The sequence below is a fragment of the Arvicanthis niloticus genome, chromosome 22 (genome assembly GCF_011762505.2).
Source record: "Arvicanthis niloticus isolate mArvNil1 chromosome 22, mArvNil1.pat.X, whole genome shotgun sequence".
Classification (NCBI taxonomy): domain Eukaryota; kingdom Metazoa; phylum Chordata; class Mammalia; order Rodentia; family Muridae; genus Arvicanthis; species Arvicanthis niloticus.
Window position 1 is genome coordinate 42,907,909 of NC_133429.1, and position 20,372 is coordinate 42,928,280.

Sequence of the window (20,372 nt, forward strand, 5' to 3'; positions counted from 1 at the left end):
GCAAGGGGATCTGAGCCCTGGAGCCCCGGAGCCAGATCAGTGGACAGAAACCAGAAACAAGGCAGGAGTGTCCTCACTTCTCCTAAGCCTGGGAGGCCTGGGGGGTGGGAGTTGCAGATAGCCAAGTGTCCACTTGGTTTGAGCAGCCTGGGGAAGGCAAGGCCTGTCCACTACAGCATGAAGCAGACCTCCGGGCAGAGAAGCTGGCAGATGGTGACCTCAACCTTCAGCCTAAATTGTGTCCATGTCTTTCCAGGCCGCTTAGAGAGGCAAAGAACCATGCTTAATAACAATAACGACAACAATATAGCTCCTCTTTTTTAAAAAAGGGAATCCAAAGAAAATGTTCCTGTTGAAGAAGTAGTTTTCAAAAGAAATGTTTCTGGGGGCGTGGTGAGGCCAGGTTCTTAAGAAGTATCTGCCAGACTTGAAAAACTCCGAAGACTCTCGAAAGAGTGTAGTTCTGAGTCAAGGCTTAAGGAGGTGGGCTGAAGAGACAATAACTACAGCGGGACTGGTGCCTTGACACAGAAGGGGCTCACCCAGATGGAAGAAGGTTGGTGGCCACGTTCTGACAAGTCCCATCCGGCCTGAGCCTATCCATGGAGATGTTCCACATCCCAGGGCACTGCTGCTGGAGCTGCCTCAGGCTGGTAAGCCTGGGGAGACAGGGAGCGAGCCCAGGATGTGACCGGGCTGCCAACCTGAATGTCACACTGCTACCTGTGCAGCCTTTGCCCAGCTCTATACTTTCTATTTTTCAGTCGTGGGTCTCACTCAGTTGCTCTGACTGGCCTTGAACTTGTGATCCGATTGACTCAGCCTCCTGATAGCACCATATCTCCCCCCACTCGAAGGCCTGGCTTGATTGATACTTTTTTTCTTTCTGCTATATTTCATGTAAAACTAATATGGTAGCCAGGTATGGAGGTGTAAGGGATCTTCCCCCTTCCCCCCAGCTGTCTTTAATCTTCAAAGCGCCCCCCTTTCTCATTGCAATCGGTGAATCCCAGCTCTCAAATCTTCCAAAGCTCCAGATAACAGCAAAGTCTGGCTTCATAAATATTAGCAAGCCGTCTGGACAGACTTCTTCAGAACCTCCCTTGCCTGTTCCACACTCTTTCCACTGCCTTGGGACCACAGGATGCCCTTCCAGACTCTTCAGCAAAGTTGTCTGGGAGTGCTGGTCAACCAGCTAACTTTCATAAATATGTGGCCCTGATCTACAATTTTATGAATGGAAGGATGTTTCCATTAACTCAAGCCTTTCCTTGCCTTTGCCGATGAGACAAGCTGGAAATCGTTTCATCTGTCCTTCCTATGGACATTTCAAAGGCTTTCTGCAGCTCCTGCAAGATCCTGATCTGGTTCCTCCTCCGCTTTACAGGTGCTGTGTGGTTTTCATGCCCACATGGTACCAAGTCAACACTTACTTAGTTACGATACAATGTTTGTCCTAGGACCTGAACTCCGGGGATCCAGTACATTTTCCACCTGAATCTTTTCATCAGGAACAAGACAATTCTTGTCACAACAGTTTCTCCATAGCAAGTTCCAGGCCATCTGGGGCTACACAGTGAAACCCTATCTAAAAATAAAAGACAGAGAGGAGAAGATTGTTTCTTAGCAACCCTTGGAGATATAACTTGAGAGTTACTAAAAATAGAATATATAACTGATATTAAGGTACGTAATTGTGACTCTCCCTTGAGAAGCCGGGTCCACACTTGATGTGTTGTCTTCTTTCTCTGAGCACCCCTCCTCCATCTCTCCCTCCCTCCCCTAGTGTCCATGCTAAGCTTATTGTTCACAAACTTTCAGTCTCCTTTGACAAGCCCACTCTTGGTGTGTCCTACATCCGTCCTGGATATCTATCCTCCTCTTAATCTTTCCTCGAAATCTTTCTGCTTAAAATCTATATTAAAATCTCTTTTAATAAACTGAAAACTCTGCTCCAAAAAACCCAAAGGTGTTTCGTCATCTCTCCACGCCTTCGGTGCCCCTGAACTCCTGCTCACACTGTTGCTGTTAGAAAAGGGAAAGTCTTTCCTAAAGGACAGTGCCATGTTTGCCTTCAAAAAGGCAGTGGACGGGAGCATAAAAGGGTTTCGTATTTGGTAATCTTTAGGGAGGAGGAAAGTGGAATTTTAAAACCATGAAAGGGGAGGCCAGTGAGTCTGTTTCCAAAAATAAGGTGGATGGGGTCTGAGGAAGAGCAGCACAGAAACTGCCTTCTGACCTCCATCTACACCTGCATACACACGAACACACACACACATGTACACACACATGTACACAGAGAGATACACATACGCATGCATAGATGTACACATACATTCATGTATATACACATGTTCATATGTACACACATATACACATGTACATATACATATACACATGCACACAAACACATGTACATGTGTGCACATGCACACATACACATGTACATACACAGGTACACACACAGATACACACATACGCATGCATAAATGTATGCATACATTCATGTATATACACATGTACATATGTACACACATATACACATTTACACATGCATAAACACATGTAAACACATGTGCATATGTATATGTGTGCACATACATATGTACATACACACATACACATGTGTACATGCACATGTACATATACACGTGTGCATATGCATGTGTACATACACATATATACATGTGTACACATAAACATATGTACATACACAAAATTTTTTTCAAAGGAAGAAATAGTTTGGACACAAGAATGAAATTGTTTTGTTTTGTTTTTCGAGACAGGGTTTCTCTGTGTAGCCCTGGCTGTCCTGGAACTCACTCTGTAGACCAGGCTGGCCTCGAACTCAGAAATCCGCCTGCCTCTGCCTCCCAAGTGCTGGGATTAAAGGTGTGCACCACCACTGCCCGGCACAAGAATGGAAAATGAATATTTGACTAGATTTGCCTTAAATGGTCTTGACTTTGAAATAATGTTTAATTAAATGCTAATAAATTTAAGTTCTTAAATGAAACTATGGAAATGAAGGAAAACAAATGAACCTAAATATATTTATAGCATAAAAACATGAGGGAAATTATTGTACTTAAACAGGAATATATATAAAAAATGGAAATAAAAAATTGAAACTTTACTCAGTAGTTAACAATATTGGTATTTTTAACTCATGTGCCATAGAAGACAAACAATGTCAAATGGAGCCAGTTTTGTACATAACTATATAATCAAAGAAAAATTGTTTTCTTTAAAATACTATATAATGGTTATTTGGGGTTTTTTTTTCTAGTTTTTTTTTTTTTTTTTTTTTTTTTTTTTTTGACAGGATCTCCTTATGTAGCCCAGGATAGCCTCAAGCTTGCCATCAGCCTCCTGAATACTGGGGTTAGAGATATATGATGCCACACTTGACTTACAATTAATGTATATAAATTGGAAATACTAGTATATACTAACTTTTCCCCTCAAATATCAACTTGCTTGCTGAATCTAAACTGAAGAGCAGCCAACTCAGCAGTGGTGAACATCCAGCACCCAGGTTACGGCCTCTACAACCCGCTCCCCACTAAAAGGAGCAAGGGTTCCCTTGGAAAATGACTGATTCAGGCCTGAGCCAGAAAAAGCACATGTGAGCTACAGCCTCTCGATTCACTCAGGGTGAATGAGGTCACATCTCAAGGGCACAAGAGCCACACAGACCAGGGTCCTCTGCTGGCAAACATGAAACAACTCAAGGAGAAAATCAACCTCGCGTTTGACTGAAGAAACACTGAGGGTCTCCAAAGCACTTTAACAATGCTATTCTGTCCAGGAAAGGTGTTAGCATTCATAAACTCCACCCCCACAGTTACCTGGCAACAGCCAGGTAGGCCTGGCCCACTATAAAAGGGGCTGCTTGCCCCCTCCTCTCCTCTCTTGCTCTCTCTTGCACCTCTCTTGCCTCTTGCTTCTCCCTGTCCCCTCACCCCTTCCTCCTTCCCTTCCCCCCTCCACATGCTCATGGCGGATGTCTCTCTCTCTCTCTCTCTCTCTCTCTCTCTCTCTCTCTCTTCCCCCCCCCCCCCCCCGTCTCTCTCTTTCTCTCTCTGCCTCTACTACTCTCTTAACTCCCTTCTCCACGCCCTGAAAAAACTCTATTCTATACTATACTGGTGTGTGGCTGGTCCCTGAGGGGGAAGAGATGCCCCAGCATGGGCCCGCTGAGACATCTCCTTCCCCCATAACTCACCACACACACCTCCACAGAACATAGTCTTTCTCTTTATCCTTTTATAAACACACCAAGAGGAGTCCTCCCATCGTCCACACATCACCAGCTTTGTGAAGAACCCCAGATTTGAGGGCACTGTCTGGAATGGGACAGCTCTAAGAACGAAACTCTGTAAACATGAGGTTAGCTGCTAAAGCAAGCGAGGCTGATGCAGCACATTCGATACATGGTTTCACTACCTGACTGAAGTCTTTGAACAGGGACAGACTCTCAAAAGGTGTTGCTCTATGCTGGGTAGTGGGACACATGTTTAATCCCAATACTTGGGAAGCAGAGGTGCTTGGATCTCTGAATTAGAGGCCAGCCTGGCCTGCAGAGTGAGTTCCAGGATAGCCAGGGCTACACAGAGAAACCATCTTGAGGGGGGAAAAAAGTGTCACTTTATAAAATAAAGCCAGAGTGTCCTCCAGATTTGCACCAGCTCTCCTGATCTTCTTCAACCAGCTCAGGTACAGAACTCTATTGTTCACTGGCCTGGTGCTGTTACACTGTATGTATTCATTATCTTTTAGTTTTCCTTAGCCATCCCAGCCTCTCTCAGTGATGTCAAGAACCACAGGAAGATCTGATGTTTTGCACAATGTTCTAGAGAGTCCTGAGGCTGAAGACAATGAACTCCAGGAGCAGAAAACTCCAGGACAAGTGTTCAGTGCACACAGTCTTACCTTCCAGAACTCTCCTCAGCCAAGCCTTGGAGGGCTTCGTGTCTTCTTTAACAAAGGATGCTATTCACACTGTGTCTCACTTAGCCAGCAAGAGAGGCAGCATCATGGGCCAAGAGAGGAGGAGCCTCTGGTGTGGGAAGGACAGCCTGAGGCTGTGTGACACACGCCATTCAGAGCACCCCACACCCTTTGCCTCAGACAGATCGTTCATCAGGCAAACCTCTGATGATCATTTGCCTCCAGAAAGGGCTGCTGCCCAGAAAGGAATGTACTGAACACAGCAAGCAGCAGCCGACACCACCCCAGTTCAGCTGATGCTAAGCAGGGCTGAGGAGATCAAGGTTCTAAGCTATTACAGCTGAACTCCAACGATGGATGGGGTGAGGGACTGGTCAGGGCTGACAAAAAGACTTTTCTCTGAACTTCTTCACAAAGCTTTCCTTCCTCATAGTGAAGGAGCTTACTTCCCAACCAAATATTCCCATTTTTTTTCTTTCAGATTAAAAGAGAAAACAAGCTTTAAAAAAAAAAAAAACAAGGCCTTCTTGAAATCTTCCCATTCTCAAAGTTAACACCGTGTGTGTGCCTGTTTTTACTGTGATAGCAATAAATGGTGAATTAAACAATGTTATTTTGTTTACACTGGGGAGGAAAGCCAGGACTGCCAACTTTTGTAGCAAACAGACAATTAAGTTAGTGATAACACACAATGCTCTAGAAGCAGCCACAGCATAAGCCTGGCGTTATATTTATTACGTGACTCATGGTTTATTTCATGTCTGGGATATTGTTTTCCAAAAGCAAAAGATGTCATCTGAAGTCAATGCAGAGAACAAGCCAGTGTGGCCTTTGCCTGAGGCTACCAACACCCAAATGGCCCTCCCTCCCAAATAATGTCAGGGAATTCCCATTTGAATAAATCGCACCTCGGAACTATCTGGAATAGTGATGATTTAAGCTGAACGTGGGGAAATGCTCAATTTGTATCCTGGGTGAGTCTGAAGGTGAGGCAGGGGATCACAGGTTTGAGGCCAGCATGGACTACATAGCAGGTGCTGGGCTAGCTTGAGCTACAAAGTGAAACTCTATCTCAAAATACTTCTTTATACACATAAAAAAAAAAAAAAAAAAAAAAAAAGTGTCCCTTGTGTTGTTATGAAAAGGGAACATTTGAGGAGAAGTCCTGAACATTTTGAGGACCATCTGCTCACAGGGCATTCCGTGAATCCGTCAACCTATTTGCTGGGAATGAACCTTCTTGAAATTTTGCCTTGAATAGGAGACAAGCAAGAAGTCTGAAGGAAAAGCAAGCCCAACACCAGAAATAAAAGCTGTGTCCCAAGGGGCTTCCGAAAAGAAATCGGGTCTGAGACGTTTGTTTTTCTGATTTCCTGTTGCTATTTTCGCTTAACAGCAAAATCTCGAAATAAAAAGGGCCTACGTGCATATCCTCAGGGACAGCGCAGGACTGGTGCTGGTAATTACCAAGGAGAAGAGGCCCAGGAAGCCTGCTGCTTTGGAGAAAGGAAAACCACGGGGAGCCAGGCTGCTGTGGGAGCCTGGGCTGGAGTTCATCCCCAGGGCTTCTGCGGCTGCACAGTTGTGGAGGAGCTCGGAGCTTCTGGGCAGCCTGGTGGGGGGTGGGGGGGTGTCAGGGAGATCTCACAGGTCATCCTATCCAAGGCACCTCACGCTGGGAAGCAGATGAGAACGTGCATCTTGCCCTATCGGTTACTAAAAGTGAAGGGCAAGCATTAACATAAAAACCGCTTCTTCCTTCCCGCTCTCCCTACTGCAAGGTATAAAGCATGTCCCTCCTAGTGTCTGCTACAGTCTGGTTCATCCTGAGTGCAGGCTTGCCTTCAGCTCTAGTGAGAGGCAGTCAGCCTTTAGGAGACAGGACCTCTGAATGGGCATTCCTGAGGTCATTGGGGATGTGTTCCTGAAAGGGAAGGGGGACTCTGGTCCTTTCCCTTCCCTGCCCGGAGGCTTGTGGTGAGGTGAGGCATTTTGCTCTGCCTGCACTCCTGCCTGACTCACCTCAGGCTCAAAGCACAGACACAAGAAGATCATGGACTAGTGCCTCCAAGACTGTGAGCCAGGATAAACCTTTCCTCTCTACGTATTAATTATCTCAAGTGGTTTGTTACAGCGATGGAAAGCTGACTGACATTACTGACAGCCACTTCCTCAGAAAACTAACATTCTCCTCACACATCCTAAAAATAGAGTCTAGTAAGTAGTTGTCAACTCATTACCCACACAGAGCCACATCCGGGGTGAACTCATTGTGATGAGCACCGTTTTTCCTGCACCAAAGAGACACAGGGGCAGAATAGCAGGAAGGAACTGAGGGGGAAGGAAAAAACCCCACAATTTCCTGACACTGTCACATGACGCACACCGAACATTTTACTTTCTTTTTATGTGATCTTTCTCATCTTAGTCATAAAAACACTTTCTCTATTTAAGCAGGCGTCCTTTAAGACAATGGGGTGTGGCTTTTATATTCTGTTAAATGCAGAGAAAAATCACCATCACAAGTAGAACAAAGGAGCACTGAGATCCCAAAAACAAGTCACTCAGTGTTCTTCCACCTCTCCTGGTGCTATTTATGTTTCCCAGAAACATTCTCTTCAATATATTTAAAAAAAACAAAACAAAACAAAACAAAACTCCCAATCATAAAATCTCCTTAAACTCACTCAAACATTCTGGAAGATTTATTTTAAGAAAAAGAAATCACTTAAATTTATAGATCAGAAATTCAAAATTTAAAATGTATCTAATATTAGAATTTAACTCCTCGTGCAGAGTTCATGTATCTTTAGTATTATGCTGGGAGTGTACTTGAAGCCTCCGCAGTCATTATTCTTTCGACCTATAATTTTTGGTGAAGTATTTTCTCTCCTCAAAAAATAGTTTATATGGACTCACTACTAGAGGACCAGGCACCTTTATCCAAAACCTTCAGGGCCAAATGTGTTTGGGGTTTGTTAATATTTTAAAATATTCACACACAAGTATACAGGTAGGTAAATAGAAGATAGATAGATAGATAGATAGAAGATAGATAGATAGATACATACATACATACATACATACATAATTTATAGAGATAGATGATTGATAAATCAATGATTGACAAATAGGTGATTAATAGATAGATGATTGATATATGATAGATAGATAGATGATTAATAGATGATTGATAGACAATTGATAAATAATAGATAGATAGATTGATTGATAAATCGATGATTGACAAATAGATGATTAATAGATAGATGATTGATAGATGATAGATAGATGATTGATAGACGATTGATAAATAATAGATAGATAGATAGATAGATGATAGACAGATATTGTGTATGTATGTACGTATGGAGTTTAGCTTGGAGGTAGACTTCAGTCTAAACACAAAATGCACTTATATTCCCTTCACATCTTATACACATGATGTTCAGGTACCCTGGTAGAATATGTTTAGTCTGCTTGTGTGTTAAGTATGACCCATCACATGAGGTCATGTGGAATTAATTTTCCATGGGTAGCAGTGGCGTACCATTGTCTGAACAGCTTTGTGTTTTAGAGTACTTCAGATTTAGAATTTTCTAATGACATTGTTCAACCTGTGCTTGAGCTAAGTTTATGCTGACCATAAAAATACTTTTTTTTTTTTTTTTTTTTTTTGAGGGTCCTCAGTTTACCACTGCCTCCGTGAACTAACCACCAGCCTGTTTCCTTTTGGACATGAGGCAAGTTAATTTTAGAAATCATTTCTGAAGTTTCTTGGGAAACTTGAAGGTTGACCAGAAGTGGGGGTCGGATTACTTGGAGCTGGAGTTACAGGCATTTGTGAGCTACTTGATAAGGTGCTGGGATCCCAACCCCAGTCCTCTGAAAGAGCAGTGAACACTCTTAAATGCTGGGCCACCTCTCCAGCTGACTAAGAGACTCAGTGTTTTGGAAAAAAACAAAAAACCAAAAAACACTGCTTAATATGTCTGTAACTGTCTAGCTTGGATCCCTCAACACTTTACAGAAAACTATTCTAGGATTCTTTTGACCTGCTTTTTTTAAAAGGGGCAGAGGGGAGGTTCCTCAGTAACAATTAGTATAGATTACTTCAGCTTAAAATATATACAACCTATATACAAATAAAATATAGACAGTCTACATGTAGACTGGAACAGGGCAGTGCCTTTGAGAGGAAATCCATCAGGGCTATAGCTGGAACTCAGTTGGTGGAGTGAGTGCTTATCTAGCCCAAGGCCCTGGGTTCAATCTTCAACACCACAAAAGGCAGATGTGATGGCACATGTCTGTAATCCCAGAACTCCAGAGGCAGAGGCAGGAGAATCAGAAGTTCAAGGTCATCCATGACTACACAGCAAGTTCAAGGATAGCCTGTACATAAGACCCTGTCTCAAAATTTTTCTTAGTAATAAGAAAAAAGTACCAGAAAGCAGAGAAAAGTTACAATTGACAAAAACATTGGCTAGGCTGGCCTGGATATCTTCTCTCAACAAACTGAGTTCATTCTGCAGAGACAGTGCAGATGTATGGACTGAGGAAGGTGTATGAGGGCACACAGGTGTCAGCTAAGACCCCCACCAGGAGGCCAAGCAGTACAGCCAGAGCAGGCCAAGGTTTAAAGGTTAGAACACTCACACTTGTCTTTGGGCAAGTGTGGTGGTTTGAATATGCTTGGCCCAGGGAGTGGCACTATTAGGAGATGTAGCCTTGTTGGATTGGGTGCGGTCTTGTTGGAGGAAGTGTGTGACTACGGGGGTGGGTTTTGAGACCTTCATTCTAGCTGCCTGGAAGATAGTCTTCTCCTGTTTGCCTTCAGAACAAGATGTAGAACTCTCAGCTATTCCAGCCCCATGCCTGCCTGGATACTGCTACATTTCCTGCCTTGATGATAATGGACTGAACCTCAGAACCTGTAAGCCAGCCCCAATGAGATGTTGTCCTTATAAGAGTTGCCTTGGTCATGGTGTCTATTCACAGCAGTAAAACCTTAAGACACCTTCCTTCTGTCTGTGTGGCCATCATTGAAAGAAAAACCTGGTACTGTGAGTTCTATACCTTGTGATTGGCCCAGTGTAAGACCCAGGTAGTCCTGTAGAGTCCTTCCAACTGCCCAGGACATCTCCTGGTGTACACACCAGCCTCATCTTTTGTTTTTGACCCCAGAACCCTCACTCGATTGGTAGGAACACAGAGATTATCTCTGTGTTTCTCCTGAAAGGGGTTGTTTGAACTATATGGTCAGAGCTATAGAGAAACAGATACCAGCAAAAATGTAAGAATGTTCCCACTATGATAAAACACATTCTCTGGGATCAGAGATTCCCTCTCCCACAGGTCTGTGGGGCGGAGGCTACAGAGTAGGATGCTGGGAAAGACCATTTCTCATAACATGAGGCCAGACCAGCATCCATCACTCGAGTTGTCTGTGGTTAACTCGGCTGATAAGCAAAGATTCTATTACTTCGTTAGAATCCGTTAATGCTGCACAAACACAAATGCCTAGAGAATATACCTGTAATTGTTATTGTTAGTTGTTGGCTCAGACATCCGACTGCAGTAAACAGACCACTCCAGACCACACGGTTCCAAGGGAGGGGGGGTTACTCAGGAGATAGGGCAAAGGTGGGGGAAGATGGAAGAAGAGAGAAGAGGAAGAAGAGAAGTAGAGACCACGTGGAGAGAGAGGAAGAGAATGGGTGAGGGGACAGAGAAGCTAGAGGCAAGAGGGTAAGAGGGTAGGAGATTAAGAGTAAGAGTAAGAGGGAGAGGAGGGGGCAAGTAGCCCCTTTTATAGTGGACCAGGCCTACCTGGTTATTGCCAGGTAACTGTGGAGAGGAGCATACCTGGCTGTTGCCAGGTAACTGTGGAAGTGGAGTTTAGACAGAATACTAACAGTTATGTTTTCAGACAAACTGAAATTTAAACAGGAAATCCTTTGGGTATAAACCCCTCCTCGTTATAAAAGGTTTATAAATATATTATATATTCTTTACTTAAATATCCTGAACAAATAAAATCATTATTTGTTTCTGAAGAGTTTTATGTTGTCCATCCTAGAGAGATGGCTCAGTGGTTAGGAGTATATACACCACTCTCCTTGAGGATACAGGTTCGATTCCCAACACCCACATGGTGGCTCACAATGGTCTGTAACTCCAGTTCCAGAGGATTTGACATTGTCTTCTGATCTTTGCAAGCACCAGGCACATACATGGTGCACAGACATACATGCAGACAAAACTCTCATGTGCACAAAATACCTTTAGGTCACTATTCTTATGCATATGAGTCCAAGACAGGTCCTATGAGTTCAGGCAGTTACATGGTGCCCCTGTCATCTTTCTCACACAGGCTACCAGGTTTGACTCTTTAGATACATGTGTTTAAAATGGACTAATCCTTCCCTTCTGCCATCCCTCCCCTGTGCGTGGGTGTATATGCGCGCGCGCGCGCACACGCACACGCGCGCGCACACACACACACACACACACACACACACACACGGCTCAGCAATCATCTTCAATGAAGGGGTAAAAAGACTAACAGAGCCATGGGTAATACACATCTGCAGAAAAATAGTATATTCTCTAGAGCTGTTGTACACCCAGGAATTCTCAATCCGAGCATGGATGGGAGGAGCCTCGTGAAGCCCCGCCCCTACCTGAGGAACTATGGACAATTGGTGGCTGCTAGGGGAGGGGAGTCAGTTCTCTTCAGGAATGTGGCCTCGGATAGACTACCTATGCTCCGGTAGATGGTCCTATGCCATGCACACAAGAGACTGCAGTATGTGAACTTTGCATGTGAGAGACAGAAACAGAGAGAGGCAGAGACAGAGAAACAGAGAGGGACAAAGGATGAATATAAAATTAGGAGAGAAGACTAAAGGAAAGGCCAACAGAGACCGCCCCACCTAGGGACCCATCCCAAATGCAGACACCAAACCTAGACACTATTTTGGATACCAAGAAGCACTGGACCCTAGTATGGCTGTCCCCTGAGAGGATCTGCCAGAGCCTGACCAACACAGATGCAGATACTCACAGCCAACCATTGGACTAAGTCTGGGGACCCGGATGGAAGAGCTAGAGGAAGGATTGAAGGAGCTGAAGAGGATTGCAACCCCATAAGAAGAACAATATCAACTAACCGGAGCATCCAGAGCTCCCAGTGACTAAACCACCAACCAAAGCGTACACATGGAAGGACCCATGGCTCCAGATACATATGTAGCAGAGGATGGCCTTATCAATCAGGGGGCGGGGGGAGGGGGAGAGGGGGGCTTGGTCCTGTGAAGGCTCGATTCCCCAGCGTAGGGGAATGCTAGGGCAGTGAGGCGGGAGTGGGTGGGTGAAAGAGCCCCCCTCATAGAAGCAGGGGGAGGGCGATGGGTTAGGGGGTTTGCAGAAGGAAAACCGGGATGGGGGATATTGTTTGAAATATAAATGAATAAAATGATTAATAAAAAAATTAGGAGAGAAAATTGTTGGGGGCAATAAGGGAAGAATAGAGAAAGGAATAGAGGGTGGGTTTAATCAAAGCACGTTATAAGAAATTCCCAAACAAGCCTTCATTCAGTCTTAGCGCCCAGGAGCAAAAACACTCACAGCAAAAACAGCAGATCTCCATGAGTTTGAGGTCAGCCTGGCCTACATAGCGAGTTCCAGGACAAGCGGGGCTACGTAGAGACACCCTGCCTTAAAAAAAAAAAAATTCTCAAGCACTAAAAAAAGCAATTAAAAAATGAGATATGAAAGGCATTTTTGATGGTCATGACCTGTGGGAGTGTATAAACTAAACGGTACAGGCTGTGGCAGGGGCCGAGGTCGGATCACGTGACATTGTGCCAAGCTGATAACTTAATCTCCCGTGTAGGGCAACCCCTGGCACACACGCCAATAGAAAAGCCTGGGGTTGCATAAGCCACAGGTGTCTCCTAGCTAAGGTCCATATTTATGTTCTTGAATATCAGTGCCCACATAGGCTTTGGCAATCGAAATGAGCCTGTAAACCATAAGGAAGCAGACAGCTCAATAGATGTACTCTCTACATTCTTTCTCTCTACTAGAAGCAGAGTAGGGTGGCACATTCTGCTTGTGAACTTAATATAGCTACAGTGGCACCTTTAATTACCACGTCTGTAGTCCCTGCGTGCAGCAGAGCATCACCTGGCAGAATGTCAACTTGGCATATTGCCAACATCAATCATATATGCCAGCTCCTGGGGAGGAAACATATTAGGTCTTTTTTTTTTTTTTTTTAGAAATTACCTCTAGTAATTTTAAACATGTCTGATGCTTGATGCTTGCTTAATGATAGTTTCGGTATCCCTGATCCAAAACGGTTGTGACCACATGTGTTTCAGATCTGGGTTTGTTGTTGCTGTCGTTCAGACTTATTTGACTTTTAGAGAAATCATACAATGGGAACTGGGGTTCATTTTCACCTTAAGCACATGGCGGGAAGGTGCAATTGTGCAGAGATTTTAGTTGGCCTGAGTCCAGGTATGACCCATGCCTATAATCCTGGCATATAAGACTTAGAGACTGGAGAATAGAGTTTGAAGCCTGGTTAGGCTTACCTAGTAACTCAACAAACAAACAAACAAATGTACATAAAGTTTCTGGTGTAGTTTTCTACTTGAATTATTATCATATTGGTATCTAATTTTTTTTTTAATTTTGGATTTCCATATTAGAGGTGATAAGTGTGTATATTCTGAAAAAAAAAAAGGGAAATCGCTTTCTAACATAGAAACTGGTACCTGCAGCCCCTCTGTTATGTTGCCTTGGCTGCCTGGAACTTGCTATGTAGGCCAGATTGGGAGTTCAGAAAGCTCCTCCCGTCTCTGCCTCCTGAGTGCTGGGTTAAAGGAGTGCACTACTAAGCCCATCTTGTAGATACTTTTTAACTCTACCTAGAGAACACACAGTGTATCCGAGTGAGGTCCTGCGGATGTGACATTTAAAAATGACACCTGCCTTGACACTTGTATCCCATGCCCCGCACTTCATCCCCCCCCCCTCAAGTGCACTTTATCTACGTGCTTGAATTATTTATATGAAGACTTTTATCCCCTCAATAAAACATAAGCTTCTTTGGATGCGGAAACTAATTTTTATTCATTGTTTCTCTCTCCACCCACGCCTACAGCTATCCTGAGGCCGGGTACACATTTGCTACACAGTACACGGATGTCAAAAATAAATAGCATCAGAAAGTCATCGTGTCAAGAAGAGAAGTATGTCTTCCCACTCACCAAAAACTGACATTTTATTCAATTACGAGAGAAATAAGCAGATGTGTTTATGGACAGTTATTTTGACTAACATTTGTGCAACAAAAAGAAACCCACACACTCTGTTAGTCTCCTGTCAAGATGCGTAGTTCTCAGCCGTCACACACTTGCCTGCTCTTCCTGTCCATGCAGATACAAAGGGAGTCAGCATGGAATTGTGGGAAAACCACACTCTGAAACAGAAGCCTGGCTCCATCACTCAGTAGCAGCGGTGATTTGGGTAGCATCTCCCAGAATATGGAACAAGTGAAGAACAACTCTATAGATGTTCTTGTAGGAGCGAATACCACAGATAAATATCTACCACATGCCAATCATACAGAGAACTCGCTATAGAAATATTACTTGTTCTGTTGGTAGTAGGCATGTATAAAGGCACATGGGTTACTTTTAAAGACTCGTTGAAGGTTCCTTGCTGGCTTGCTTAAGACGGGGTCTCACTATATAGCCTTGGCTGTCCTGGAACACACTATGTAGACCAGGCTAGCTTTGAGCTCACAGAGATCCACCTACCTCTGCCTCCCAGGTGCTGGGCTTGAAGGTGTGCGCTACCACACTAGAGTGTTCATCTTATAGCAACCTTGTCACAGGTTTCCAGCCCCACCCCCAACCAAGTCCCTTGAGCATGATTCTGTGCTTTCTAGTTCCATCACTTCCCAGCTCGACCTGGTGATCTCATCTAAATCAATTTTGAAAAGTATTCATTTCAACTGACAAATCGGTCCCATCTTTCATCTGGGTTTTCTAAGGCGTCACTCAACGAGCACTTGCTACGATGCAGACAAGTCAGCTTTTTCCTGTTCTTCAAAAGTTAATAAGGCCCCAATATTAATGACCTCATAGCCATTGTCTTGGCAAGATTATTGCAAACAGGAAATCAATCTTTCATAGCAGAATCGAAGCGAGCCACTTGCTTTTCAATCTTTCTGTCTCTCTCCAATATTAGATCTTTTAAACAATGCCTGCAATTATCAGAAATTGAGCCATTATATTTTCTTAAAAGTTTTCCAAAAATGGCCCACCATTTATAGGAAGTTTTCTGGTCTTTGGAATTTTTGTTTTCACTCTTTGCAGCACAGATAAGTTTTCTGGTAAGTTCCACAGGCCTACAAGTACTAACAACAATCTCCCAAATTGACAGTTCCAAATACATGCTAAAAAAGAAAAATAACTTGTTCAGAAAAAGGAGGAAACTTGGGACCTGGCGAGGTGATTCAGCATTGGCTGCTCGTCCAGAGGACCCAGGTTCGATTCCCAGCACCAACATTGTGGCTCCTAATCATCTGTAACTCCAGTTCCTATGGGATCCAGTGCCCTCTTCTGGCCACCATGGGTACTGCATGCATGTGGTACACAAACACCATACATGCAGGCAAAACACCTATACACATAAAATAAAAATAAATCTCAAAGAAAAAGCATTTTTCTAACTTTCCCAACTTGCAGGGATTTTATTTCCTAAAAGAGATGCCTATAAATAGGAGAAAGGATGGAAAGAGGAAAATATTAACCAACAGGAGTCAGCTGCTGACCACAGATCAAACACTGGACTGCATGCTTTAACTATCTACTTAACTCAGCAACATAGAAACCCCGGGAGGAAAGTGCAGATATTAGAAGGGTGGATTTTATTAGAACAGAAAGAAAGACTAGAACGTAACATAGTCAACAGATATATGTAGTTAATCCTTGAGGGATTTTTTTTTTTTTTTTTTTTTTTTGCATTTTTTTCTCTTGAACTCATCTTTTTTTTTCATCCTAGGCAAAGAATGTTGGCTGGCTCCCGAGACACTGCCCCTAGCCATGGATATAAATGGTAAGTAGCTGCCAGGGAGGAGGCTCCTTGGTGGTACAACAGCCCATACGGTATACAGGAAACTGCAGTGGTTCAGTTTGTGGGTGCCATCACCCATGCTAGGGTGGGCTCCTTGGCAAAGCCGATGCCTTCTGTCCTGTAAATAATCCTTTATCCGTGCTTAAGTAGCACCATTAAGTCTTTGGTTTAGCAAGCTGAACTAGGGTGGAATCAGTTCTTCGGTCTTTTGGTATCCCTTCTGTGATGAACAGACATTGTTCACACCTCCCCAGGAAAAGTCATGCAACAGAGAGAAATAACATGAATAATCTAAGAGATTAAATAACTTCCCCCAGAGTCATGCAGCTAGTTAGTTGAGATATGAAGCCGGTTTAATGCTAAAGCCACACTCTAACAACTGTGTTAACAAAATACATCCAGATAACTCTACCTGAACAAGATGGAAGCATTCTGGGAAGTTCTAAAATAGACTTGCTCTCAGCCCCATGTACGTACTGAAGAGGGATTTCCTTCAACATGTCAAGTTGCATGGGGAAACAGGAAATAATTCTGAACTATTTACCTACTAATTTTTAGTCACACAACTGAGTCTAGAATGTTGGTGATTGACTCTAGAATGTCGGTCATCCTGTAAATTGATAAATTGATGAAAACTAAATAGAGCAAGAGATAGAATCCTAAGTCCCCGACAAAAGAAAGGAACCAGCTTGCCCTCTACTGGACATACCAGGTAGTGTCAGCAAGATGTGAGGTGACCTTTCCTATACCTTTGAACTGAAAGACCCAGGGACTAACACTGAATCCCCAGTTTCCATCTACACAGCTTCCACTCGTGACCAAAACCTTACAAGATCACAGCCACGTGTCACACATGAGACCTGAGCTGGAGTCCCAAGAACAAAACCAACCATTCTAGTGTAGACACGTAACCTCAGAACCGAAGAGACAAGTCTTGAAGTCCCTGGACAGAGAGCCTACCTAATTCAGTGAATTCTATGTCAGTAAGAGACCCTGTCTCAAAAATAATGAATCCATGAAATGACATACATGCACCCGGATACACACAATCATACACACTAAGAACTTGATTAAGCTCGGCATGAAATACATCAGAAGATGTTCTTTTCCAATCTGCAACATCAAAATAAATTTCTCTATATACCTCATTATGAACAGGTATTTGCTTATCCCATTACCAGAAAAAAAAAAAATTGACATTACGCTTCAGTGGCAAATCACTCATTGAAAATAAAATATCAGTGGCAAAAAAGAAAAAAAAAAGTTACGAAAATTGGTTTAAAGAAACAAAGAGGAAAGAAAGAAACCACCTCCTACCATCAGGGAGAGAGACGGGGTCAGCCGTACACTCTGCATAAAACTTCACCGTGCTGTTAGAAGGATGTTGTGCAGACAGCACATCCCCCGCTGACCAAGCTAGTCATTATTCTGTAGCCTCAGGGAAACAGCTCTTTCGCTTGCTTCTTTCTACCTACATGCAAAGATTGTATGAACGTTGTGATAAGGCAAATGTGTACTCAAGGATAGCCACGCCCCCTCGAGGATAGCCACGCCTCTGCTAACACAAGGATAGCCATGCCTCCTCTTGCTTTAAGTCTAAGAAAGCAGTTGCTGCACGCTAACGTCCTATGGTCAGTAATGAGCTGAGGGCAGGAGGGGGCTCGCCAGCAGTGTCTGCACGCTGTCCTGCAGGGGACCTGAGTTTGATTCTCAGCACCCACATCAGGCAGCTCACAACTGACTCTTAAGTGCTGCTCTGGGGTGTTGATACCCACATTACAGATACACACACACATACACACACACCATACACATACACACCACACACACACCATACACACTTTCATACACACCATACACACTTACACACATACATCCCATAAACACACACAAACGCACATACATACATACATACATACACACACACATACACATACCATACACACACCACACATGCACACACATACACCACACACACCACACATGCACAGGCATACACACATACCATACACACACAGACACACATCATATACACACACATACACACACCACACACACACACACACCATACCCACACACCACATGCACAGGCACACACACACATACACACATATATATGCCTACACAGTTTACATTTCAAAACACTTTTAGTTTCGTCTCCAAAACACTCTTGGGATCTGTAAGATCAATATTATTGTTGTTCACTTTGTAAGTTAAGAAAAGCCTAGGAAGCACAGAAAAATGGAATAGTAGTCTAATGATCAAGTACAATGTTAGTGTTAGTTTCTGTTTCTTTTGTTTATTTGTTTGGGCTTTTCAAGACAGGGTTTCTCTGAGTAATAGCTCTAGTTTTCCTGGACTTGATTTGTAGACCAAACTCACAGAGCTCCGCCTACCTCTGTCTCCTGAGTGCTGGGATTAAAGTGTATGCCACCACACCTGGCCTATGACATCACATTTATTTTACTTATTTTTTGAAACAGAATCTCACTGTGTGGCCCAGGCTTTACACAAACTCACAGTCCTTCCCAAGCATTGAAAATAAAGGCACGTATCACCATGCTTGAGTTGCGCATTTAATTAGAATTTTAAAGAATTATTTAATTTTTTTTTAAATTTATTTTATGTATATGTGTATGAGTACACTGTAGCTGTCTTCAGACACACCAGAAGAGGGCATCAGATCCTATTACAGGTGGTTGTGAGCCACCATGTGGTTTCAAGGAAAGGACCTCTGGAAGAGCAGACAGTGCTCTTAACCGTTGAGCCATCTCTCCAGCCCCACATTTAATTAATTAGCTAGTTAATTGTAGGGCACTGAGCTGAGAGACAACCAGGTGTCTGTTTGAAGGAGCTTCAAACCCCAGAGACCCTTTGAGGGACGGTAGACCGTTTGGCTCTGTTCCTGGCCCCCTGGTGCTCTCAGCTTCCGCCCTTTACCGCTTCACAGCCCCTCCCTCAGAGAGGTTGAGAGGTCACGTAGGAATGGTGCCCCAGGCTCTCCTCACATGCATATGAGGCATCCCCAAAACCTCAGACTAAGCCAATGAGGTTACCTGCTGCTAAAACCTTCACCCACCCCAAACTGTATATATTGAGCTTAATTGAGAAGTAAAGCGCACACAAGAACCATCCAGGTGTCCGAGAACTTCCTTTCATCGTTGACCCACCGCAGCCCTTCTCCGCTACCTGGCCAGCGCTTCCCGGCTTAAGAGCTGTAACCCTTTAGAGCCCGCTGGGCTCCCGGCTACCTAGCCTACCTAGCCGGCACTTCCCGGCTTAAGAGCTGTAACGCTTCAGAGCCTGCTAGGCTCTTCTGCTACCTAGCCGCATTCCCCGGCTAAACAAAGAGCTGTACTGCTTGACAACCCGCCGGCTCTCCCTGGAGCCTGCCTGGAATGCCCAGCTGCCTTTCTGTCAGCTAGTCTGGCTCCTTATCGGCCTGGCCCGAGCCTGGACCAGTTCAGCACGGAGTAGCAGGGGCAACACCTGGAGAAGATTAGCCAGCAACGATGGACGCCAGAAGCAGCGGCAGGGGCAGGCAATCCCCCTCTCCCCACTCACGCCCTGCCACCAACTGGGAGACTGCCTCAGGACATCTGCAGGACCAGATTCCAACAGTTAATTAGTCTTCTGGTGCTGGAAACTGAACTCAGGACCTTGTGTTTGCTAGGCAAGTATTCTACCACTGAGCCAGTTGGCCAAAACCGAGTGTTAGTTTTCATTAAAGATAAAATCCATTTGGATGCTCCAATAGAGATAGAAAACTGATTTAAAAAAAAAAAAAAGGAAGAGGAACTGGAGAGATGGCTCAGTGGTTAAGAGCACTGGCTGTTCTTCCAAAGGACCCAGGTTCAATTCCCAGCACCCACATGGCAGCTCACAACTGTCTGTAACTCTAGTTCCAAGGGATCTGACGCCCTCACACAGACACACATGCAGGCAGAAATCTGTGTACATAAAATAAAACTGATTCCAGCAAACAGGTAAGAAGTGTGGAAATTTCCTAAGTAGGGAAGAGATGACTGACCCAATATACACAAAGGTGTAGCTAGTTTATCCCAAGTCATAGGAAGAAAGCATGCCCACTCAAGATAGGACTGTGAGAACAGTCTACCTCTCTCATTTCTTTTCAGATAGGGCCGTGCTATATAGCTAAGACCAGCCTTGAATGTGCCATCTTCCTCCTTCAGCCTCCTAGGCTTGGGCTTATGGGTGCACCCCCACTACACCTGGCTTACAGAATTCTTTTGATTGCTTAT

General features: G+C 44.0%; 1 protein-coding gene across 2 annotated transcripts in view; it reads right to left on the reverse strand.

Moving 5' to 3' along the window:
* Positions 1–20,372, reverse strand: part of Tbc1d30 (TBC1 domain family member 30) — an 80,649-nt gene that overhangs the window by 44,579 nt on the left and 15,698 nt on the right. The window lies entirely within an intron of this gene.